General features: G+C 41.5%; 1 protein-coding gene across 2 annotated transcripts in view; it reads left to right on the forward strand.

The window, feature by feature from the left end:
- The first annotated feature begins 6,828 nt into the window (after positions 1 to 6,828).
- The window catches only part of TBPL1 (TATA-box binding protein like 1), a 35,407-nt gene continuing 15,611 nt past the window's right edge, over positions 6,829 to 26,624 (forward strand). The window contains exon 1 of one of the 2 annotated variants that reach the window (XM_003255743.4): positions 6,829 to 7,392. The gene's annotated coding sequence lies outside the window, so the exon portion shown is untranslated. Of the gene's footprint in view, positions 7,393 to 7,823; positions 8,090 to 26,624 lie in introns of those variants that run through there. The other variant, XM_030809706.1, reaches the window with a different exon arrangement.

The raw sequence follows: 26,624 nt of genomic DNA on the forward strand, positions 1-26,624 counted from the left end.
CGGAGGGTGTACTGGGTCCCCCAGCAGTGCCAGCCCACTGGCGCTGCGCTGGATTTCTCGCCGGGCCTTGGCTGCCTTCCTGCGGGGCAGGGCTCGCGACCTGCAGCCCACCATGCCTGAGCCTCCCACCTCTCCATGGGCTCCTGTGCGGCCCAAGCCTCCCTGACGAGCGCCACCCCCTGCTCCACGGCGCCCAGTCCCATCAACCACCCAAGGGCTGAGGAGTGCGAGCGCACAGCGCAGGACTGGCGGGCAGCTCCACCCGCAGCCCTGGTGCAGGATCCACTGGGTGAAGCCAGCTGGGCTCCTGAGTCTGGTGGAGATGTGGAGAACCTTTATGTCTAGCTCAGGGATTGTGAACACGCCAATCAGCACCCTGTGTCTAGCTCGAGTGCACCAATTGACACTCTGTATCTAGCTGCTCTGGTGAGATGTGGGAACCTTTATGTCTAGCTCACGGATTGTAAACACGCCAATTAGCACCCTGTGTCTAGCTCGAGTGCACCAATCGACACTGTATCTAGCTACTCTGGTGGAGATGTGGGGAACCTTTACGTCTAGCTCACGGATTGTAAACACACCAATCAGCACTCTGTATCTAGCTCAAGGTGTGTGAACACACCAGTCAGTGCCCTGTCAAAACAGACCACTCGGCTCTACCAATCAGCAGGACGTGGGTGGGGCTAGATAAGAGAATAAAAGCAGGCTGCCCCAGCCAGCAGCGGCAACCTGCTCGGGTCCCCTTCCACACTGTGGAAGCTTTGTTCTTTCGCTCTTTGCAATAAATCTTGCTACTGCTCACTCTTTGGGTCCACACTGCTTTTATGAGCTGTAACACTCACCGCGAAGGTCTGCAGCTTCACTCCTGAAGCCAGCGAGCCCACGAGCCCACCGAGAGGAACGAACAACTCCAGATGTGCCGCCTTAAGAGCTGTAACACTCACTGCGAAGGTCTGCAGCTTCACTCCTGAGCCAGCGAGACCACGAACCCACCAGAAGGAAGAAACTCCAAACACATCCGAACATCAGAAGGAACAAACTCTGGACACGCTGCCTTTAGAACTGTAACACTCACCGCAAGGGTCCGCGGCTTCATTCTTGAAGTCAGTGAGACCAAGAACCCACCAATTCCAGACACAGAAGTACTGAGAGGATCCCTAGAGGATCCCCTGGGTTCTAGACCATACTCCTTGCTCCCATTGTCTAGAAGCTAGCCAATTTCCTCTTAGTTATCAGGATCCATTGCTCCGGCCAGTGGATTACCTCCTGTTTTTGCCTTTTGCTTCAGTGGTGTAAGGAAATGGCCAAGTGGTAGTCTCATAGTCTATTATGGCAAAACCATTGTTGCATCTCCTGATGGAAGCACTCTTCCCTTGGAGGCTGAGTTCTCTAAACCAGCAGAAGACAGAGTTTCCAGGTAAGGAAGAAAAAATTTCTGAGAGTAGGTGGTACTATAAGAAGAGCTACTCTTTACTGCCATAACTAGATTCAAATGTATCTTGGCTATGAGAAAGACAGCAACATATAATGGTCTCTGACTCAAAACATATCATTTAAGACAGAAACTCATTTTCCAGGGTATTGTCTTCCAGCTAAGATCATAATTGAGTCTTCAGTAAGCCATTTCACCATTCAGTTATGCCAGCTGCTTTCAAGTGATGGTATATATGGTAAGCCTCGTTAATTCTATTGGCATGATCCATTGCTGCACTTCGTTTGCTGTGAAATGAGTTCCCTAATCAAATGCAATGTTGAGTAGAAAGCACTGATGGTAGGTAGGGCATTTTGTGAGTTCACAGATAGTAGTGCTGGCAGAAGCATTATAAGCAGTAAAGGCAAATCCATTTCCAAAATATGTGATTATTCCAATTAAGATGAATCTTTGCTCCCTCTATGATGGAAAAAGTCCAATGTAATCAACCTGCCACCAGATGGCTGGTTCATTACCCCTGGGAATGGTGCCATATCAGGTACTGAATGTTGTTCTCTGCTCTTGAAAGATTAACCAGTTGGCAGTAGTGCTGGCAAGGTAAACTTTGGAAAGGGGAATTCCAAGTTGTTGAGCACATGCATAGTCTCCATCTCTACCACTATGGCCACTTTGTTCATAAGCCCACTGAGCAAGCACTGGCTGGTTGGGCAAAGATGCTGACTGATATCCACGGAGTGTCCACCTGATTATTAGGAGTCTCCTCAGCAATGGATACATTTAATGTAGCAGATACACTTTATAGTTTGTAAATATTCACGTAAGTCCTTCCAGATATCTCTTTCCCACACTTCCTTGTTGCCTATTTTTCAATGTCATTCTTTCCAAGTCACAGACTATCTATACAAATCACTAGCCACTGCCCATTCTGGTCATCTCTCGCTCCAGACATGCTGGGTAAACAAATGTACTGTTTGAATTATGCCCACCTGGAGGAGTTGCCTTCACCACTATCAGGAGCGCCTGACTAGGGCTGGGATAGCCACTTGTGCTGCAGAAGATGGATTCTAGAGAGGCCTTCCATGCTGCAGGAGCCTGTCAGGGAAGCACGCTAGAACCAGAAAGTAAACCCTTTCCTATTTCAATGCCTCTCTAGCATTCTCTATGGACAGAACTTACCATTGTGGTAGGTAGACCTACCTACCACATAGAGAATGCTGAAAGAAGTAGTAGAAGCCTATTTTAAGGGGTCAGATCCATCTATGCAGAGCAAGCATGAAAAGTGAATTTGGAACTGAGAGGCAATAAATAAATTACAGCACAGGTACTATACAGCTGGCTAGCTTAGGTCGAAAAACTACCTCTGTCAACCACCGTGGCTATTGCAGCTCCCATTTGGTCTCTCATTAGACTGGAGATAGGCAGAGAAGAAAAGTAGTTCTCCCAAGTAGTTCTCCCAAAATAAGGAGAAGCACTTTTCCCAAAAGAAGAGAGGAGTTCTGGGCTAACAAAACAAAAATGTTCCCTACGCTTCACCCTTTGACTGCTCAGTGCATGCATGAACACACACACACACACACATACACACACACACACACACATCCCCCCGGTTTCTCCATATCCAGTCCCTCCCTAGTGAGAGGAGAAAACTCAGTCACATCCCGATATTGAATCCAGCCTCAAATTCAGGATCTTTGAGTACTGTCAATCTTGATGAGGTCCAGATGTGCCTAATAATGCATAATGAATTTATCCCTAGAGTACAAATGTATGTTAAAGATGTAGGCGGTGGGGGGCACTAGATAACAAAAACTAATGAGAAAACAGAAAAAGGAAAAGCAACATACAATGGTTGTGAGCATATACCATATCCTGCTGGACAAGACTAAGAAGAGTAAGAAAGACTTCGCTTCTGGCCGGGCGCGGTGGCTCACGCCTGTAATCCCAGCACTTTGGGAGGCCGAGGTGGGCAGATCACAAGGTCAGGAGATCAAGACCATCCTGGCTAACACGGTGAAACCCCATCTCTACTAAAAATACAAAAAATTAGCCGGGCGAGGTGGCGGGCGCCTGTAGTCCCAGCTACACGGGAGGCTGAGGCAGGAGAATGACGTGAATCCCAGGGGACAGAGCCTGCAGTGAGCCAAGATTGCGCCACTGCACTCCAGCCTGGGTGAAACAGCGAGACTCTGTCTCAAAAAAAAAAAAAAAAAAAAAAAAAGAAAGACTTTGCTTCTACGGCAAAGAATCAAGATCTCTGTCAGCCAAGCAAAGTGTCAAGATTTTCCTTGTCTCAAAGATCCTGCCTTAGAGATGTAGTGAAAGGAATCCCAGCAGCCATTAGGTAGCCATCTTTCTACCAGGAATGGAGACTGGGACGTTGCCTTTAAGACAGCACAACAGTAGGTACCTTTTGCCAGGCTGAGGAGGAATTTCTGGCGATACCTTAAAACTTGACTTGGCTGCCAGTCAGTGTCATTTGGGGAAATCCATTAGCTTGTTATCAGAAATCTCACTAAGACTTGAGGTTCAAATATGGACCCTACCCTTCCTGTTTTGATCTCTTGAAAACTAGCCTGGCAGCTCCATGAAATCTCCCTGGATATCTTAGTTCAATGGCTTTTGTCATAGGCTCTCCAAGGGTGAGGAAGAGAACAGGCTGGGATTATGAAGCTAGGTTATTGTATTGGATGCCAATCCTTAAGTTGTATACCACTCAACTGGTATAATGGGAGAAATTACCTTTTTCCATTGATAAGGAAGCATAGCACAAGATATTTGGGAAGAGTTCTGAGGAATGAAGCATCCATGACTCCATTGCTAATTCCTACTTAGTGTATTAACTTATGGACGGCAGAAATTTTCGTTATTTCACTTGGCAGAGTAGGTATTATCTGATCCTTAGGAATATAGGATAACTAAACCACTAGCAAAAGAGCTCCTCAACAATGCTTTGTAATTTATATCTCACTATTGCTGGTTTCTTTCAGAAAGCCCATGCTGAGCTAGTTTGTCTCTCTCATGGCACTGAAGCAAGAAGTAGCCAACATATTCCAATAGCCTGTTTGTTTGTTTGTTTTGTTTTTGCCCATTTCCCTAAAGTTAGAGCCTTACTGAGCGTAACAAATAATCTACCAGTGTCTTTCAAAGTCTCTAGGGTGAAGAATCAATTTTTGGATTATTTTTAATTACCAGCCCATTGCAGACAAATATTTTCATAAATACAAAACTGCATGCTTAGATAGCCCTGTGATGTCAAATTATTAAACGTTTCCAAATCCTCCTCTCACTTTCTATATCTCATTATTGACTAGTAGAGCTTGCAGACTGGCTTTGGTCTGTACATCACATTGTACATCACATTTTTAGTAGCACTGATAAAACCAATAAAACTTGCTAATTTCCAAGCCTGGGATGGATGACTCCTCACTGTCCCCACCTCCTTTACTAGGCCAGTTCTACATTTTAGGGTTGTGATGGTTAATACTGAGTGTCAACTTGATTGGATTGAAGGATGCAAAGTATTGATTCCGGGTGTGTCTGTGAGGGTGTTGCCAAAGGAGATTAACATTTGAGTCAGTGGGATGGGAAAGGTAGACCCACCTTTAATTTGAGTGGGCACCATCTAATCAGCTGCCAGGATGGCCAAGATATAAAAAGCAGGCAGAAAAATCTGAAAAGGCTAGACTGTCTTACAGTCTACATCTCCCAGCCTACATCTTTCTCCCATGCTGGATGCTTCCTTGAACATCGAACTCCAAGTTCTTCAGCTTTGGGTCTCAGACTGGCTTCCTTGCTCCTCAGCTTGCAGACAGCCTATTGTGGGACCTTGTGATCATGTGAGTTAACTACTACTTAATAAACTCCCATATATATATATTTTATTAAGTAGTAGTTATATACATATATAACAGGATATATATCTATCCTATTGGGATAGAGATATATATATCCTATTAGTTCTGTCCTTCTAGAAAACCCCAATACAAGGGTCAGCAATCACAATTCCTATTTCTAGGTTATCAATTTCTGTACTGATCAATAGTCTTGGATAAGAACATATACTGCATATTCTAACTTTACAATGCATTGTCTCCTAGCTGGCACCTGAATAATGGGTCACATTATAAGAGCAGTGAAGCCCATGGCCTTTGGTTAGAGGAATGGTGTATGGGATAATGTGATAGGTCTATTATTATTATTATTATTTTGTATAAATTTGGAAGTACAAGTGCAGTTTTGATGCATGGATATGTTGCATAGTGGTTGAAATCTCGGCTTTTAGTGTTAACCATCACCCGAATAGTATAATAGGTCTATAATGGGAATAGCGCTTGCAGCAAAACCAAATCCGATTCCAGAATGTGGAACTAATGTAGGGAAGCAAACTATTGGCTGATCCATGACAAAAGAGAGTCTAAAGTAATTGACATTCCTGCTTCTAGGTATTTGGCTGGTCCCCTTGAAGGAGAATGCCTCGTAAGGACCTTAGAACTTGTCGCCATTGCTGTAACGTTGACTTTTCAGCAGTGGCAGTAGCCACTGGAATAGAGAGTCTCCCCTGCCATTTCCTTGGCAAATCATGTTACTTTCCAGCCTAAAACTCCACTTTCCCTAGCACTTGGAAGAAAGTCCAAACTCCTTCCATGGTCTACAAGGCACTGAAAGTTCAAGACCTTCATTTCCTTCCAATTTCAATGGCTGTCATTCTTCCTTTGCACCGTTTCCTGATGCCCTAGCCACACTAATACCCCAGCACAGCAAGTACTCAGCATATCTTGTTCCCTCTGACTGGAACACTCTACATACATCCTTCCCACTCCCATCCCTTTTAGAAATTGGCTGAGATATTACCTCCTAAAAGTCCTCTCCCCACCACCACACAGACATTACTTTCTAACCCAGCTTCTTGTTCATTTTCTTTATTAAACCTGACCCAACTATAATCACTATCCCTTGAAAAATAAATTAGTACAGAAATGAAAACAAACTCCACCATTCTACAGAGCTTTCAAATGCTCGAATATGTTTCTGAACACTCATAGGAGAAAGCAAAAAATCAAGAGGCATCCTTGGAGATCTCGTAAATAATAAAATACCTAAACGGTTGCCTACTGCCAAAACCCCAAGAATTCAGCCCACGTCTTCTCTTTTAAAAAGACAGTGGCATTTTCATTTTTTCATCTGATTCCCACCAATCAGAGGCCAGGTACCCATGAACCCGGCTCGGCGTGGTCTTTTAATAATTAAATCAGGGCTGCCATTGACCTCAACTAACGCCAGAGGCTTCTGACTGCAGCCGAGCTCTGGTGGAGAGGCCGATGCCAGCCTGAGAGTGGGAAACGTGGGGCCAGGAGCCTGGGGCTTCCGCGCGGCGTGACGTGGCGTGGCGCTCTCAGGGCCATCACGCGATTTTCGCTCCCGCGGGCAGCGCCTCTCAGGCCACCCCCGAGGGGCCCCGAGGACGCACTCGGGCCCCAGCGCGACGGTTCAAACGGGCCAGTGTGCGCCCCCGGGGTCCCCCGGCCCCTGCAGGGCTACCTGGGCGCAGAGCCGCGGGGGGTCTCCGTTCCTAGACGTCCTCCTACCCCGGGCGGCCTGAGTCCTCGCCAGCATCCGCCCTCTCCCACTCCCATCCTTCCTGGGTCCGCCTCTCGGTTCCCGAGGGACAGTCCCGATCGCAAACCCACGTAGAGTAAGGAATGTGGAAGGGACAGGCGACAGAAGTGGCATACGTTCCTGCGTTATCCCTCCGTCTCGCCACACCTTGTGTCTCCATCTCTCCCCCCTTCCTTCCCTCCGTCTGTCATCTATCATCCCCTGTCGCTCTAAGACCAGGATTCCAATTCGCCTAGGGAGGAATCTCACTAGGGGAATTTATCGCGACATCATAAATTAACGGGTTCATTTTGACCGAAAAAGCGAAGGACTTTTTCCGGCAGAAAACAAGTCTCGTCTGGTCGGTAAGGACTAGCTTTAGCAATTATATAATGGGGGGGTGGGGAGGACCTTTTGTATAAATTTAATGAGCTGATAAAAGTTCTACGGTTTTGACAAAAAAGTCCACCTAAATATTCGGCTGTATGCCAGAAATTACTACACATGTTTAAATATCAACTAAAAATATACAAGGGATACACGGTGTTTTCAGAACCCTTTCAAGCGGTTCTTAAACAAAAAAGTCCAGTCCGATGCCCATTAGCCCCGCCCCCATCTCACCTCTTACCCCCCCACCGCGCCCAGCGGGTGGGCAGGAGGTGCCTGATTTGGGGACCAGGAAGGAGGAAGGAAGGGTGGGGGCGGGGGACGGGGAAAGTGACGGGAGCAGTGAGAGCCGGAAATGAGTGGCTAGCGAGGCACCCAGGAGCGCCCTGTCCGGCGGCGCTCTAGCCCACGTGCGCTATCTCTATGCTCCCCAGCGTCTAGTCTATTTATTGTCGCGGGGAAGCGGCGGCCGCCTCGCACCCGGAACAACAAAGCAAGGAAGAGGGAGTCCGAGCCTCGGGGGCTCCTAGCAACGGGCCGGGGCTGGAGTTCCATGGAGACTGGGGAGCGCGCCCGTCTCATCCTCATCCTTGTCCTCCAGCTTCTCCTTCGCATCCGACGCAACCGGCAGCAGCGCTGCCGCCGCGTCCTCAGCCACCGCTCCCTCTTCCCACGGTAACCCCCTAGGCGACCCTGGGCCCGGGGAGCGCGGGCGGCTGAGCGGCCTGAGCACCGGGTGCGGGGCGTCTGGGCGCGGGGTGGGCATGTGCGGAGCCCGGGCCAGACTTGGGGTGGGATATGTGGGGGCGGGCGACTGGAGGGCAGCCGCTGAGGTGGGGGAAACGGGTCCGGTGGCCGAGGGAGGGCTCAGTTCTGAAGAGGACAGGGCGATATTTGGGGATCTCGTTAGGAATAACGGGTTGGGGGTGGGGCGTCCGTACCTGGGAGCGTTATCGAGCCTGGTGTAGGATAAGAAAAGAAGGGTTATCTTTCGTTTAAGCCACCACTGGGAAAAACAGGGAAAAGAGATAACTCATCTGTCTCGGAGCCATCACTCAGGGGAAGAGGGACCGTGCAAAGATGCTAGGGGTCCGTTGCTTCTCAGAAAACTTACAGCGGCCTCTCTAATAGCTCCCAAAAAGCGGCTTCATCGGTTTCTGGTTCTGGCAATGCCGGCAGACTCGCTTTATTTTATTGTTATTTTTGACCAAAATTAGGATTGATGGAGAAGGATCTAGAAATGAAGAAGAGAAAATGAATTGTGGGTAGGGCTAAGCAGGGATGAGAGTCGGGATAAGTGATAAAAATAGCCAATAAAAGCCCTAAAAGTAAATCTAATAGGGCATGAGGGCTTAAAAAGAAAATCTCTCCTGCCGAGATGTGCATCTGCAGGCTCTGTCAATGTGCTCATTGCAATAAGACTCAAACTGCAGTCAGTCCACATCTGTGAGCTCTCTGACTGCATCTGTCACCTGCAGTTCCAAAGCGACACTGGCAGTAAGTGCATAAGCTTCTGTATTTAGGGTTTAGAACAGTGCCTTAAAACTGTGACTCAAGGGAGCAGGTTTGCGTGTGTTTGTTTGTAAGCAATGTGGGTTCTCTGGGAAAATATAAAAAGAGACATATAAGAAGGTTCAGCCATCCTGGCATAATTTCGCAGTCTCTTTGAGAAAATGGCAGTTCCTTCCTATTGAGAAGTGACTGTTAGCACTATCTGGTTGAAAGGATTATTCACAGTTTGGTATGCCCAGTGAAATATCAGTTTATGTTACCTCTTTAGTCTTACATCACAAGCTGCTTAATGGTTTTATACGTTACAAAATCATTTTAGGTGAGTAAATGAGGTTTTCCTGTAGCACAATGAAAAGGCCACATATACATACAAAGTTCTTTATGTAAAGTTAAAGATTGAAGATGAAAATAAAATTGATAAATCATAGGAGCAATTAGGTCAACCACAGCCTTTGTTCCCCACCGCTTTTGTTAAACCTGACTTCTCCTAAGCAAAAAGGTGTCATCCTTTCCTCAGCCTCCTCTTTACATACCATCTGCCCTCAAAATCAATATCAGAAACTGTAGTGACCTACTGCTATGTGCCCTTGATTGGGTTGGCTTATTCCTGAATGAGGGCTAGCCAGAATATAGCTTTAACTCAGGTGTTTTCATCTTAAGCGTTTAATATGGAATTGAGGTCCAGTGTCTGTTAAAGGAATTTCATGTGCAAAGAAGTGGACAGGATGGAAAGTGTGAACATTGGGAAACTTAAGTTGCATTTTAAGACACTAAGAAGAAAAAGATAGATTAATGCATCAAAGACTGTTGCTTAATCTTTGTAGCAGTTCTGTGAAGGATATACTGGGATAGCCATACTTGAGGCTGTGGATGTTGAGTCCTGGGATTATCTTTGTGCATATGAGACTTGACGAAGTGTCCCTCAACCTCAGGGCTGCCATCAGACTCACTTGACCTAGACCTGGTTTGCCGTTGTCTGTCTCTTCATTGTTTGAGTGAGGGTCAAGCCCCAGCTTCCACCTTTATTAACAATGCAGTGTCTGCTTTCCCTGCTCTCCTCCGCCCCAATACTCCTAACTTTGGTGGTGGTTTAGTTACTGTCTTTTCTTAATCATGTCCCAATCAAAAATGATTTTTTATGCTGTATCATTTCTGTTTCTTACAGCATTTTCAACATGCGTCCTTCACCTGCATATGCATTTCATTAATGTGATTTTATCTGTTGCATTTTCCTTCTGTACCCCTCTTCTTTATTTGGAAAATTGGAGTGGTCACGTTAGATGTTCTGTATTCATTCTGAGTAACTGTTGGTTGTGAATACAACAGGTTAAGAGCCTGTGCTGAAACTCAAGAGCTTATATTAAAATAAGGTATATTAAAATTTTTGAACTTAGCAGAATGAAAGACGTTAGAAGTCCAAATGGTAATACTGTAATTGTAGACGGTCACTTTTTTAAAAAGTATTGTAGAGCCTGTTCTGTGTTTTAAATTGAACCTTAGATTTTCATGATTCTTATTCTAAAAAAATTATTCTTAAAATCAGTCTTGACTGAAATTGTATTCTGCCAAATTTGAGGGAACTACTTATAGTAATTTCCCCAAGTTATTCTTAACATAGAAAATTGTCACATCAACATTTGGGTAGATGAACACATATAGAATGCAGAATTTGCTATGAAGTAGAACAAATACTTATGAAATGTATAGCTGAATGTTTTTGGAGAGAGTTATTTCTTCTCATGGATATGGCACATTATTTAAAAATCAGAAAATATTGTATAATCTAGTTGAGTGAACGTGAGGACTGTTTTTAGATGGAGACCAGTAATAACCTAGGTGATTGATTTCCTTCTGTTTCATCATGGACCATGTGATGAAATTATCGTTATAAAATACAAACATTGCAGTTGATTTTTAGAAGAATTTATAGTAGAATGTTTCCACATTGTCTCTGAGTTAAAATCTCTGGTGTTTTCAAATTTTAGCTGTATTGTGACATTCGAACTAATAAAGATACCCTGAAACTTACATCCATTTTGTTGCACCTTCTGTATGCCTGGTGCCGTGTCAGGTGTACAAAGCTGGATGAAAGAGGTATTTCCCTTCAGGTGCTTTTTGTGCACTTGTAGGTAGCAGAGAAATGACATATGTGTGTAACAGAACATGACAGACACAAATATGAATTTTAAATTCTTCATTACATACTGCCTGGTCCTGTCGCTATTGGTGAATGGACTTCATCATGCCTGCTAAACTAGAAGTTTCTTGAGGATCAGGAATATGAGTTGCCATCATATTGTATGTCCCTGCCCTGTGTGTGTATTTTGAAGATTACGTTGTTAATAGAAGGAGATACGTGTTTGTTTATTTCACTTCAAGAGGTTAGCTAGTGGATGAAGGAAACCTTTTTGAAATCTGATTCTTGATGCCTAAAATTTCAACTTTGTATTCTGGCTGTGGGCATGCAAATTACAAGCAGTGACACTTTCTCAAGCATGATTAGAGCCTCTAACCAATTCAAACAATAAAGATAATGGTGGACTACCTTCACTTGAGTAGACATGATATTTGCTCTTGTCACATGACTACCACTTTGGGAAATTTCAAAAGGATGAGAGACTGTATACATATCTGAGGTTTTTCCAGGCTACGTAGACAAATTTGATTTTTGTATTATTAACCAGTCAATCTTTTCTTTAGAAGACAGATGGAGTTTGTGTATTTGTATAGTTGTGAAAAAGCAAGATTCCGGAAGTATGTCTTTAGTGGAAAGGAATCAGGTCACATCAGAAATTCTACTCATCTGTGACTAAAGGGTGATAAAGTTGAGAATTTGATTTAAATGGCTGGTTTTGTGGGTTGAAGCATGCTGCTATGGATCCCATTAAATGTTAAAAAAAAAAAAAAAAAAAAAACTCAATAGGGTGGTTTCTGGGGCAGTAGAGATGTGCCTTTATGTGGGAGTCAATAATGGAACTGTTTAAAATTTCACCAAAAAGTACAGCACAGAAGTTTGGCTGTTGGTTACTTTCACCATCCATTAATAAAAAATACTGAAAGCCAGATGGTGTGTTAAGGACAGAGTTTTCTTAGGACATATGTGGATGATTTCAGCATTGAATTGTGCTTAGCACAAGGTAGACATCTGTGCGTAGACATTGGCCCATGGTATGTTTTTGTTTTTTAACTCACTAGGTGAGAACTTAAGTCTTACTTAAAAGCAGTAAAAAAATTTGTTTCCATTAATAAAATGGTTCCAAAGAATCAGGTGTTAACGTTCCTGCTCCTGATAAATTACAAGTATTTTCACTGTGAGACAGAAGAGTTTTGATCAGAATCAGTTACGTTTTCTTGAGATTGGGGTTGGTACAACACTTAAAGAGTACGGACTCTGGATGCAGGCAGCCTGTGTTCAGCATCATGGCTGTGCTTTCAATTAATGGCATGGCCTTAAATATTAAATAGCTTTCTCACTGCCCTGAGCCCCAGTTTCCTCATCTGTACTAGGGAGTTAATACTACTACTACCTTACAGGGTTGCTGTGAGAATTAAGCATAAAGCACTTAGAACTTTAGTTAAAAGCTTTAAAAAGTATTAGCAGGTGCTAGTAGCAGTGGCACTGGATATTATATTAAAGGTGAACTGTTGGACCACTTGGATGCTTTGTTTCTTTGTTTGGGAGGCGTTCTACTAGAGCACTGAAATCTTTCTTTCTTTCTGATCACTGACTGTTGGACTCATCTCTGCTGTTAGGCTTTAGGAAGGGGAAGTAGTTTTTTTAAGTTTTGAATTGTCACACAGGCATCTGGTTATCACTGATGGCAGATGGACTAAGTAAAGAGAGACATCTCTGTTTCTTGGAAGAGGAAGGCCAACAAAGCCTGGGCTGGCACCGTGTTGCAGCTATTGAAATACTATTTCCCTGTGGACTTGACTTGTTTAGCTGTATGATACTTCTGAATAAAAGGAATAAACCCCAATGGTTTCATTTAACAGAATTAGGCTTTCGTTAGAAGGCACTGTTTTTTACTTGTATAACCTTAGTTGATGGTAAACTTGAAGCTTGTTAGTATCAGTGTAAAGCCATGTATTGTGAGCTTTCTGTGCCACTATAAATGTTCTAATAGTAGCTTTTTTTGTAATTTTAGAAGTAGCTAAAATTGCTGCTCTGCCCCAGTAATTCAAGTGGCTCAAGAATGACTTCGTAGGATAGCAAAATTATTTGTTTATGTTAAAGCTAAAAACAAATACTGAAGCTACCTAATCAGGAAAATAATATGATAATTATAGTTTTGTTTAGGCTGCTGCTGAAATAGTTTAACTTTAAAAAGTTAAGTCCAAATGTTTTAGTTCAGTTGTGTGGACATTGGAAACTGCTGACTAAAAATAAATGTTTCTGCCTAAACAAAGTGAATTACAGACTGTTCTTTCCTATTCTGGCTAATATCCAGGTCTTGGTGTTTAGTTGAAATCCATTTTTATAAAATATATACTATAGAGGTTTATATAAAATACATTATTAAAAGCATATTTTGCTTTAAATGTACAGGGTAAAGTGTTATGATTCCTTTTTCCATGTTGTGCTGATTTTGTTTATTTGTTTCAGCTGGTTTTTATAAGCTTCCACACACTAAGGAGGTTGGCAAATATGCTTGTATTTAGAGGTGTGACTTTTGTTTTCCTGTTTAAGAGAGGAAATGATCATGACTGTTGCACCAAATAGATAGAGATATATATTTCCTTTAGTTTTAGACACCCTAAGGACTGTGCTGGGAAATTTTTTTTTTTGTTTGAGACAGAGTCTCTCTCTGTCACCCAGACTGGAGTGCAATGGTGGCATCTCAGCTTGTTGCAACTTCGGCTTCCCAGGTTCAAGTGATTCTTGTGCCTCAGACACCCAAGTAGCTGGGATTACAGGCATGCGCCACTACACCTCGCTAATTTCTATATTTTTAGTAGAGGCAGGGTTTCCCCATGTTGGCCAGGCTAGCCTCGAACTTCTGGCCTCAAGTGATCTGCCTGTCTCAGCCTCTCGGAGTGCTGGGATTACGGCCAATGGGCACGAGCCACCATGCCTGGCCTGTGTTAGGAAATTTTTAGGAAAACAGGTTGCCACGGTATCAGTACTATAGTCCACAATAAAACTTGCCTGTTTTGAGACAAAGTTCTGTCTAACACATTGTTAATGTTTCTCTAGTGTTCTTTCTTTCTTTCTTTCTTTCTTTCTTTCTTTCTTTCTTTCTTTCTTTTTGTTTTGTTTTGGAGATGGAGTCTCACTCTGTCGCCCAGGCTGGAGTGCAGTGGCGCAATCTCGGCTCACTGCAACCTCCATCTTCTGGGTTCAAGCAATTCTCCTGCCTCAGCCTCCCAAGTAACTGGGATTACAGGCACCCACCACCACACCTGGCCATTTTTTTGTATTTTTAGTAGAGATAGGGTTTTACCACATTGACCAGGCTGGTCTTGAACTTCTGACCTCAGGTGGTCCCTCTGCCTCAGCCTCCCAAAGTGTTGGAATTACAGGCGTGAGCCACTGCACCTGGCCACCTAGTGTTCTTTCTATCACACTCTTTTTCAGGGACAGATGTTGCTGTCTTTCAGATATGAACATAATAAAGTCAATGTGTAACCCAAAAGTGCAAATATGAAGATGGAGATTTGATTATGACTGGACAACATTTATAGGGCCTGTTACTGTTTGAAACTCAGTTAATGAACTTGAAGCTTTTGTGGAACAAGAACCACCCCATTCTTTTTAATTTGTCAGATACTTCTGGTGAGCCGCAAGTGTTTTTCCTCTCACCTACTTATGGCTGCAGTGTGTTCCCTGGGCATTTCCAGTGACTTGTGTGCATGTACAACCTAGGAAAGTTGTAATGAGCATACCTTAATTGCTTGTGGGTTGACCACATTCCAAGATCTTTGCTCGTTACAGATTAGGGTGGTTGCAGGGATCACAGACAACCATATTGAAGGCACAATGACTAATTCATTAGACCTTCCTCAACAGAAATTGGTATGCTAATCTTAAAGGTACTCTGTTCTTTACTCTTCTTTTGTAGGGAGGTGGCTGGGGGAGGCCCTCAGTAAGGGATGCTGAGTGGCTCAACAGATGAAAAAGCTATATTGCTAATGGAAATCTGTAGGTCTCAGTATAGCAGAGAAAGCCTTTGGCTGACCAGCCTTTTTTTTTTTTTTTTTTTTAAATTTTAAGAAATTCAACCCTACTCCTTGGCTGTGGCCAGTAATCTTGAAACTTCCACTTCGGTGTGCAGTACAAAACAACTTGGATAATTATTTAATTTGTCTGCACATTTAGAATGCGTGCCTCTTGATTTACTCTTTCTAGGCTTTTGGTTTTGGCCTATTAAAATTAGAAGAGTTTCAGATGCCTGAAACCATATTCTGAATTTGTTTGTCTTGGTTATGTATTTTTGCTGTCTCTTTGGGTATAGAGGAAAAATGGCTTTGTCATCACACCCTGTTTAACTGAATGGTTGATATCTTGGAAGTGACTGACAGGGTGGCCATTCTCTGATGACCAGCTATAGTGGAAATAGCTGTAGGCTATAGAACATGGGTGAGTTAGAACCCTTGGGGATGAAGTAAAGGAGACAGTAACTTTCAGAGGATGAGAAAAGGGAATATAACAAATGCTGAAGGTGGTCAGTAGGTGTGTTTTAATTAAAATAATTCTTTTCTTACATCAGAAATATATTTTTGTATTTGTAAAAGCTCCTGGAACACAATTGCTCTTCAGGATTTGGGGGTCTGACCTAAAACCGTTAGTAACTTGTTAGGTGTAGGAGCACTAAGTATAATATACCAGAAAGTGAAATAAGGGAAGAGTTGGATACTGTTGGAGAACTTGAGTTGGTTGAGGCTACTCAGATTCTTGTTGCTATCGTGAAAGATATCTACTCTTTACACTTAACCTGCCCCCAACCCCACAAACCATTTTCTCAGTTGTTCTTAAGGTATTCATTTAATTCATCAACTTTTTATTGAGTTTAGGACCAAATGCCAGCAATTCAGCCAAGTTCTAAAGACACACATTTAAATTAAACTGGTATCTTCAAGGAGCCTGGTGTCTGCAGTTCAGCACTTATAACACCAGCAGTACCATTCATTTGCTGTGCCCTCTGCCAGGTTGCTCTTCTCCCAGTGTTTCATATGGCTGGCTACTTCTTATCCTTTAAGATCTCTTTTTAAGATCCTTTCTTTCTTTCTTTCTTTTTTTTTTTTCAGACGGAGTCGTGCTCTGTCACCCATGCTAGAGTGCAGTGGTGCAATCCCGGCTCACTGCATCCTCCGCCTCCCAAGTTTAAGCATTCTCCTGCCTCAGCCTCCTGGGTAGCTGGGATTACAGGTGCACACCACCATGCCCAACTAGTTTTTGTGTTTAGTAAAGATGGGGTTTCACCATGTTGGTCGGGCTGGTCTTGAATTCCTGACCTCATGATCTGCGCGCCTTGGCCTCCCAAAGTGCTGGGATTACAGGTGTGACCCACCGCACTTGGCCAAGAATTATTTCTTACCTCTTAAGAAAGTTGAAAGACCTTCCCTGGATCATTCCTCCTGAAGTTTCTCTTTCGTTATCTCGTTTCCTTTATAACATAGATCACATTCTCTTGATTATTTTGTCAGCCTATTGTCTTTTTCTTCCACTGAAATATAACTGCCATGAGAGTTCCTTGCCTGACCATTTTGTTCTGAGCTGTATTCCCAGTGTCTACCCGCAGAGCTTGGTTCACATGAGTTGCATACTAAATATGCAATTATGCGTAAAAGTTTCCCAGTTGAAGGAGTGGGGAAAGGACAACTTAGGCAGCTATAAAACCGGGAAACAGTCTGTTATTGGAAGAGGAATGGTGTAAAGCTGAGAATGTTAAGGTGTGTTGGAAATGGAGGATTAGGTTATATAAGGAAGATCGGGGGTGGAAAGTCCACTGCATTCCAAGGCAAGCAGATGAGATTCTGTTTTTCATTCTAAGAGAGCCAAGAGATGCTTCTTCAGATAGGGAGACAATTAGGAAGATAATCCTGGTAGCTATTTGGTAGATGGATTAGAGCATGGAGAATGCAAGCAGAGAGTTCCATTAGAAGCCTGTAGCCATAATGACATGTGAGCTGGCCTAAAATAAAACGTTGTTGCTTTGGATGCAGAAAAGCTAGATTAAAAGTTAACTAAGCAGAGGAGAAGAATGAGAGACGAAGGATGATTCTGAAATTTCTGGTTCAAGTGAGCGAGTATTAATTGTGACTCACTCCATTCACAAAATTACAAGGAGATAGAGCAAGATTTCTTGAGGTGCTTAATGAGTTTTGTTTGGATGTGTTGATTTTAATAGATATGCCTAATAGATGATTGGGAATATGGATTCAGATATCTGATAGGTCAGGATTGATGTAGGAGCCAGCCATAAGCTCATAGATAGCAACTGAGGCCTGGAAAGTTTAAAGAGGAAAAGGATTTCAGGCAGTGGTTTATAACCTTTAGGGATCTTAAACCTATTGGTAATATGAGAAAAACAATGGCCTTCTCAGGTACAGATCAGTGTGTATACAATTTCAGGGGGTTCCTAACCTCTGGAACCTATTGCTGAGTTTTTCAGGGTCTGGCATGGATTTCAGTTAAGAACTTCTGATTTAAGGAACAGACAGAGAAGTATTTGAGATGGGGAGAGAGTTCAAGAAAGCTTCTTCAGAATCCAGAGATAGGACATGGCAAGGGAGCAGTTGGAGAATCAGAAGATCCCAGTGCATAAAGCTCTAGAGTAGGAGGGAGTTTCAAGTGTGCCACTGAATTCAGCAATGAGCCATTCATTTGTAACATTTTGTACTGTGTAGAGGCAGAAGACAGATTATGCCGGTTTAAAAGCATGAAATGGAGTTTGGGAAACAAGGGATGGTAAACAGAGTGTAGAAGTCTTAATGTTCTCTGATAAACAGTACCGATAGAAGAATAGAGCTGTTTTTAAGGATTTATGGAGAGGGAAATTCCATTATTTTAATTACCCTGTGATGGTGTTTCAACCCAGTGGTTCTCAACCAACTACCCATTAGAAACATCTTGGAAATATTTTCAAAATTAGGGCCCTATCAAGGTCAATTAAATCTGTATCTGTGGGGTTTGAGCATCTTCATAGTTACTATCTTGTTTCTGTTGTTTTGTCTTTTTGTCTTTTTATTTGTTTAAGACATAGTCTCACTCTATAGCCCAGACTGGAGTGCAGTGGTGTGATCATAACTCACTGCAGCCTTGACCTCCCAGGCTCAATCCTCTTGCCTCAGCCTCCTGAGTAGCTGAGCCTATAGGCACACAGCACCACATCTGGCTAATTTTTGTATTTTTTTGTCAAGACAGAGTCTCGCCATGTTGCTCAGTCTGGTCTCTAACTCCTGGGCTCAAGCAACCTGCCCACCTTGGCCTCCCAAAGTGCTGGGATTACAGGCATGAGTCCACCAGGCCTGTCCTTGTCTTTTTCTTAATAGTTAAGAACCGGCTGGGTGCAGTGGCTCACGCCTGTAATCCCAGCACTTTGGGAGGCCGAGGCGGGCGGATCACAAGGTCAGGAGATCGAGACCATCCTGGCTAACATGGTGAAACGCCGTCTCTACTAAAAATACAAAAAAAAAAAAAAAAAAAATTAGCCAGGCGTGGTGGCGGGCGCCTGTGGTCACAGCTACTTGGGAGGCTGAGGCGGGAGAATGGTGTGAACCCGGGAAGCAGAGGTTGCAATGAGCCGAGATCGCGCCACTGCACTCCAGCCTGGGCGACAGAGCAAGACTCCGTCTCAAAAAAAAAAAAAAAAGAACCAATGTTCCAATCAGAAAACTTCCTTATCACTCTTGTGTGTTCTGTGTAAGAACCCATTCTTTTACTTGTATATTATCATTAAGTTACTCACCCTACTGTTGTGGTAGTGTTCTTGACTTTCTCACAGACTGTAATTTCAGGTTTTAAAAATGTATAGCTTTCTTCTGATCTCTAGCCAAGTTCTCTGTGTTTATCTTTTTTGAGTGATGCACCCTTCAACTAGTTACTCAGATCTGACAAGCTCTGAGTAAAATAAGAAATTCCTAATGGTGCTTACATGTGGAAAGAGTGTTCATTATCTAATCATGTTTGTTTTAAGTATATTTTTTAAACCAGAAATGTTTGAACTCTGTTTTTTGTTGTTGTTGTTGTTGTTGTTGTTGTTGTTGTTGTTGTTGTTTTGGCAGTCTCACTCTGTCTCCCAGGTTGGAGTGCAGTGACACCATCTTGGCTCACTGCAAGCTCCGTCTCCCGGGTTCACGCCATTCTCCTGCCTCAGCCTCCAAGTAGCTGGGACTACAGGCGCCCGCCACCACTCCTGGCTAATTTTTTGTATTTTTAGTAGAGACGGGGTTTTACCGTGTTAGCCAGGATGGTCTCGATCTCCTGAGGTCGTGATCCGCCTGCCTCGGCCTCCCAAAGTTCTGAGATTACAGGCATGAGCCACCACGCCTGGCTGAACTCTGTTTTATTTTCCCAAGTAGCTAATTTCATAATCTGACCTTCCTTTTCTTAAAATGGCATTTGTGCATGACATAGACCTTAAACAGGTTGTCTATGCTAGAGCATTTTATATGAGGGGTAACTCTATAAAAATAGTTGAAACTATGAAAATAGGAAGTTTCACCCGTTGTATTTTCCCCATGCAGTACTTACTGTTGATTAAATTCTTGATGAGTTATCAGTGCTTCAAGTTTGAGCCCTGCATTCACACCCTTGAAATAAATCAGAATATAGAGGCTTGATCTTGATGCATGCCAATTCTGACACCAACTTGTGAGAAGATTTATTCAGTCTTTTAGCTACCCTAGAGAATTAACATTTACACTTGCAAATGAAAATAATAATCTTTTAAAAATTATGCTGTTTTGTTAGCATTAATTTAATGGCTAAATTAGTCTTACAAATTATAGTCACTTACAAGTAGCTTAGGACAGATATCAAACTTCTCAGTAAAGAGAGGAAACTTTTTAGCTTTTAAAATTATAGTCCGTAATATGGGAAGTAGGGACACATATAAGACCTGCTCAAGAAAACAAATACCTTACAATTTAAATGAAATGAACATCATAAACTTGTATCACAATTTAATATCCAAACCCATTATGCTTCTAATTTTCCTGCTTTTTTGCAGGTACCTAATGAAGTAAAATTTAGCATAATATCTATTTCGTAACATGTAGTAGATTTGGTCAGTCTTTGCCTGTTTCGTTTGCCACCTTCCCTGTCCCCACTCCCCTCAGCACCACCAAAAAAGAACCCCATGATCAACAACTATTTGCTTTGATTTAATGGTTTTGTTATTGTTGGAGTTTTGTGGGGTTTTTTTTTAAATTCACTGTTAAATTTAGTGCTTTTTTCAGTACTCATTTCACTTAACAGGTACATCAAAGTTGTATTCTTTATTTTTACCACTTGCTTTTAAACTTGAAGGAATATGATTTGTTTTTGTGTTCCAAAGCTTGAGGACTGCAGTAACTAGAAATCCTTTCCATTTTTGAACATTTCTCTGTCAATAGAAGATGAAGAAAGGAGATATAATAATAGTAACAATAAGAACAGCTACATTTGAATGCTTATCATGTGCAAGTACTGTGCCAAGAGCTTTATATGAAATTTAATTTTCACAACACTATGATGGGTTCTGTTTATCTGCCTTATTTTACAGAGGAGGGTATTGAGGCACAAAGGTGTTAACTTACCCACAGTCATATGGCTAATAAGTGGTAGAGTCTAGATTTAACCCAAGCATTCTGCTGAGCTCTTCAACTTGAGAGAGAGAGAGAGAAACAGAGAGAGAGTGTGTGTGTGCCTGTGTGCGTGTGTGTGTGTCGTGTGGGTGTGTAAGTAAACATTGCTTTTTAATAACCTCAAGCTTACAGTTAAACTCCGCAGACATTTTATTGAATGTGTATGGCGCATTGGGAACTATGCCAAGGCTGGGGTACAGAAATAAAGAAGATTTGATCGTGCTTCTGAGGAGCTTATTGTCTACGAAGGAGACTATAAATAGGAAAGATTTTACCATAGTTTGTAGTGTGGAAAACTGCTGTGATGGAAGTATGTATAGTAACATTACCATTGACCAAATGGGACTCAGAATAGGGACACTCTGGCTTAGTATTGAGGATCAGATTTCTGAGTTCCTTTGATTTTTAAATTTCACCCATGATGGTTTTAATTACCTTCTGTACTAGGATTTCTAAATTTTCATTTCCAGTCTTAACCTAGACCTGTCCTGAGCAATGGACTTTTAGCTGATTAACTGCTCCATATCTCCTCTTGGATGTCTCACAAGTTCCTTCAGTTCAAAATGTCCAAAACCGAATTGTTAACCCCTCCTACTTTTCTCATCTGCCCTGCAAACCTGCCCTTTCTCCTGTGTTTCCTATCTTAGTAAATAGTATCTTAGGCCACAAACCTGCAGTCATTCTCCATCTCCCTTTTTTCCATCCCCATATCAATCAGAAAATTCTGTTCACTCTATCTCCTAAAACTGTCTCTCTTGTGTCTACTACTTTGCATTTTCAAACAGTACTACCACTGTGGTCTGTCCTGTCATCTTGCCTGGACTGCTGTGCTACCCATTCTCTTTCAGTCCATCCTCCCATTGCAGAGTGGTGGTGATACATTTTCGTAATGCAAATATGTGATGTCAGTTCTTGTTTCTCTTTTAGCTAACCACTACTTTTGAGATAAACATGAAAATTCTGAACATGGCATAGAAGGCGTGATTTGACCCCTCCCTGCATCTCTAGCCTAGTCTTATGCCACTTTCCTTTTCACTTTTCTCACCGTAGCCATGCTGATTCTTTCTTCAGGCCTGAGCAGTTCCTACTCTTAACTCAGCTGTGAACATCTGCTGTTTCCTGAACCAAGTCTGTTCACTACCAGGTCCCTGTCCCCTAGTATGGGTCTTAATGCTTAGATTTCCAGTTCATTGTTATAGAATTGATTGAATGAAGGTGATGCTGAGCTGTAGAACAAGTGGGAGTGGATCACATGTAGAAGTGGGCATAAATCATTTTCAGCAGAATGAATTAGATTAAGCAGGCAAAAGGTTAATATTCTTTATATATTAGAGCTTCCATAAATCAATAAGAAAGAAGGAAAATGAACAGAAGATAGGAGGCAGCTAACTTTAAACAAATACAAATGGTTAGTAATATAGTCATGCATCGCTTAATGACAAGGATGTGTTCTGAGAAGTGAGTTTGTCATCACGTGAACATCATAGAGTATGCTTATATAAACCCAGATGGTAGAATCTACTCACACCTAGGCTATGTACTATAGCCTATTGCTTGTAGGCAGTGAACCTATACAGCATGTTTCTTTACTGTGTACTGTAGGCAGTTGTAACATAATCGTAAGTATTTGGGTATGTAAACATAGGAAAGGTGTAGTAGAAGTACAGTATTATAATATTATGGACCCCTGGACCAAAACATTGTTAGGCAGCACATGACTGTGTTTGAAAAGTTCACCCTCATTAATATTCAAGGAAAATCAATTCAGTATTGCCGCTTTTCACATCTCAGGTTGTCCAAGATTTTTATAAAATCCTTTGGTGACTAGGTAAGACAGCGCGTGCGATCCCAATCTTGTTTCATATGCATAGACAAATACATGGATTTAGAGCCTAGAATCATGTGCTTATATGAGCATGGGAAAAAAGCAGTTATCACTGTTAGGATATGGGTTGACTATTTTCTTTTTGTTTTTTTGTTTTTTTTTTTTTGAGACAGAGTCTCGCTCTGTCACCAGGCTGGAATGCAGTGACACAATCTCAGCTCACTGCAGCCTGCATCTCCTGGGTTCAAGTGATTCTCCTGCCTCAGCCTCCCCCGAGTAGCTGGGACTACAGGCGCGTGCCACCACACTCGGCTAATTTTTGTATTTTTAGTAGACACGGGGTTTCACCATGTTAGCCAGGATGATCTCGATCTCTTGACCTTGTGATCCGCCTGGCCAGGTGACTATTTGAGTATTTCTTATATAATCAGAAAATGACATGCTATCTTCCTTAAATCTTATATACTTAGACAGTTTATCTGGAATATTAAGAAATCTATCCAAAATAAAACTTGCTTTTATATAATAAGGAATCATATGCCAAATTTCTCATCTTTGCGTTTGAATTTCCAAATGTAAGGTTGTAGTCAGTAAAATACACTTTTTTCCTTTATCCACAATAGTATATTAGTTAATATTATTGTTAGCATCGACTAATACATTGCTTTAATAGAGGATATCAAAATTTGTGAGTTTTTTATTCAAAACAATCATGAGAGGTAAATGATATTGTGTTTTACAAATGAGAACAGGAGCAGTTCAGAAGTAGTCCACTGTCGTGTAGCTTCCATTACAATTCATGTCTACTGTCTTAGCATCCGCTCTGTCGCCCAGGCTGGAGTGCAGTGGCACAATCTCTGCTCACTGCAACCTCTGCCTCTTGGGTTCAAGCAATTCTCTCGCCTCAGCCTCCGCAGTAGCTGGGACTACAGGCGCCCATCGCCATGCCTGGCTAATTTTTGTATTTTTGGTAGGGGTGAGGTTTCACCAGGCTGGTCTCCAACTCTTGACCTCAAATGATCCACCCATCTTGGCCTCCCAGAGTGCTGAGATTACAGTTGTGAGCCACCGCTCCCGGCCAGCATCCAAGTTTTCTTACTTTATAGATATATTTTAGTATTCTTTGAAACAGTGAAAATCTTAACTAGGTTACTGTTTAAACATTATTAAGATGAGACAGGTTTTCAATTATATCTTCTTATATTGCAAAATATTTCATTTTTTCAACCAGAATTTTTGCATGAGAATGTAAACCATTGAACTTATCTTTTCTTAAGCAGTCATTCAGAAAATCAGTATCATTTAAATCTTTCCCCATCACCTTTTAGACACCATTACAAATAATGTCATTGACTGAAGCATAAAATACACTCCTTTCTTTTTTTTTTTAGTAAATAGATGCTGGCAACCTCAGAGTTGTTGACTAATTTCCATTAAAAAATGGTACCTTGTAGCTTTCTTAATATAGATTTTTTTAACCATAATTCACTTTGATACAAAATTATTCAAATGAATGCTACCTGCTTAACAGTCTTCAGACTGAATATCTAGATTGAGTCTCATAGATAGTAGGTAGACATATGTAATGAAGATAGTTTAACTTTCTGTTTAACTGAATGTAATGACGGTTTTTGTACATCAAATACCTTTGCTTTCATTTAAGCATTTGTTAAATGTTTTACCGGTGGTAAAATATACAGTCCTTTCCTTTGGAAGATAGAAGGTTTTTTATGGCCAGGCAAACTGTTGGTAAAATTTTCTTCATGTGGCTAGACTATAAAAATGCCAACCCTGTGGACTGACTCCTAAATGTCCTCGTGATAGAATGTCACCCTGCAAAACAAGTTCAAGGTTTTCAACTGTTAGACCTTAGTGCATCTAACTCTCTCCCATTACTGCCCCTTTGAACACAAATGCATGCTGAAGGGAAAGTGGGGAGTTCAGAATTGATGATAATTTATCTGAACTAACAGAATAATTCTAGAATTAAAATGGAAATTTAATGTATAATTCCTACATTTGTCTAGAATGTATCTTCATCTATGTTAGACTCCTGGGATTTTAGAATTAGATGGGAATCTTAAAAACCATCAGTCTAGTCTCATCTTTCACCTAATAGAAGACTTGTTTTGTGCCACTCCTAACTGTTGGTTAATTATCTAGCCCTACCTTCCCTTTTTGGACACGTATCTTCTGGGGAGCCCACCACTTTGCAGTGTTAAGTATGTGGTTTTTTTGTGTGGCTTCATGAAATCTTTCATGTGACCTCAATTGACTCTGTCAATTTTCTTTTTTATTCAGTTATTTGAGAACAACCACTCTTTTTCCATTCTTATGCTAAATGTCCTAAGATTTTCTTCACACAGCTCACTGTTTTTATATCTCACACCGTCGTACTTTCCTTTGGATATGTGGAAATAATATCTTTAATATCTTTAAATAATAATTTGATAAATTCTGGATATTGTAGATATTTCAATAGCAAAGGCTATTACTCTCTTTGGTCTGGACATTCTTATCTAACTTAAGTTTATGTGTATATGTGTTTGTTTAAGTAATACAGTACATTTTGAACCCCATGTTGTCTTAATATAACCTATTATTAAATAAAGTCCTAATCTTAAACAGCTGTTAGAAATTATTATGGAAACTTTTAGGCAGAAATGTGGAGAGAGTAGTGTAATGAACACTCATATATCTGTCACCAAGGTTTGTTTTTGTTTTTGTTTTTGTTTTGCTTTATTTTTTTGAGACAGGGTCTCACTCTGTCACCCAGGCTGGAATGCCGTGGTGCCATCATAGCTCATTGCAGCCTCAACCTCCCAGGTTCAGTGCACCTCAGCCTCCCAAGTAGCTGGAACCACAGGCATGCACCAACATACCTGGCTAATTTTAAAATTTGTTGTAGAAATTTAGTCTATCTGTGTTGCCCAGGCTGGTTTTTTATTTTTTAATTGACACATGATTGTACATATTGTACATATTTATGAGGCACAGATTTGTTGTGTAGTGATCAAATCAGGGTAGGGTGTCTGTCACCTCATGAATTTATCATTTCTTTGTGACAAGAACAGTCAAAAGCCTCTCTTCTAGCTATTTTATGATATACAATACTTTACTGTTCACCAGTCACCCTACTGTGCAATAGAACACCGTAACTTATTCCTCCGATCCAATTGTACTTTTAAATCCATTGACCAACCTCCCTTCATTCTCATCCTCTTCTCCTCAGTCTCTGTTAATCACTCTTCTACTTTCTGCTTCTATGATAACACCTTTTTTTTTTTTTTAAGATTCCACATATGAGTGAGATCATGAGGAATAACATGATGTCCTCCAGGTTCACTAACGTCACAAATGACAAGATTTCTTACAGCTGAATAATATTCACATTTTCTTTATCCATTCTTCCGTTGTTGGACACTTAGATTGATTCCATATCTTGGCTATTATAAATAGTGCTGCAGTAAATAGTGAAGTACAGAAATCTCTTCAACATCCTGATTTCATTTTGTTTGGATATTTATTCAGTAGTGGGATTGCTGGATCATGTGGTAGTTCTATTTTTAATTTTTTGAGGAACTTCTATACTGTTTTCTGTAATGGCTGTATGAGTTTACTATCCTACCAACAGTGTGTAAAGTATTCCCTTTTCTTCACATCCTCACCAATACCTAGGTGTTTTTGTTGTTGTTGTTGTTGTTTGTTTGTTTTTAATAGCCATTCTACCTGGAGTGAGGTGGTATCTCATTGTGGTTTTGATTTGCATTTTCCTTATGATAAGTGATATTGAACATTTTTTCATATACCTGTTGGTCATTGGTATGTCTTCTTTTGAGAAATGTCTGTTAAGGTGTTTTGCTTATGTTTTAATCAGACTATTTGTTTCTTTTGCTGAGTTGGTTGAATTTCTGATGTATATTCTGGATATTAATCTCTTATCAGATATATAATTTGCACATATTTTCTCCTGTTCTGTGGGTTGGCTTTTCACCCTGTTAATAGTTTCCTGGGCTGTGCAAAAGCTTTTTAGTTGGATGTAATCTCTGTCATCTTGATCTAATAATCGTTAAGAGGTGAAGC

This window comes from Nomascus leucogenys, chromosome 3, assembly GCF_006542625.1.
Source record: "Nomascus leucogenys isolate Asia chromosome 3, Asia_NLE_v1, whole genome shotgun sequence".
In the NCBI taxonomy this organism is placed as follows: domain Eukaryota; kingdom Metazoa; phylum Chordata; class Mammalia; order Primates; family Hylobatidae; genus Nomascus; species Nomascus leucogenys.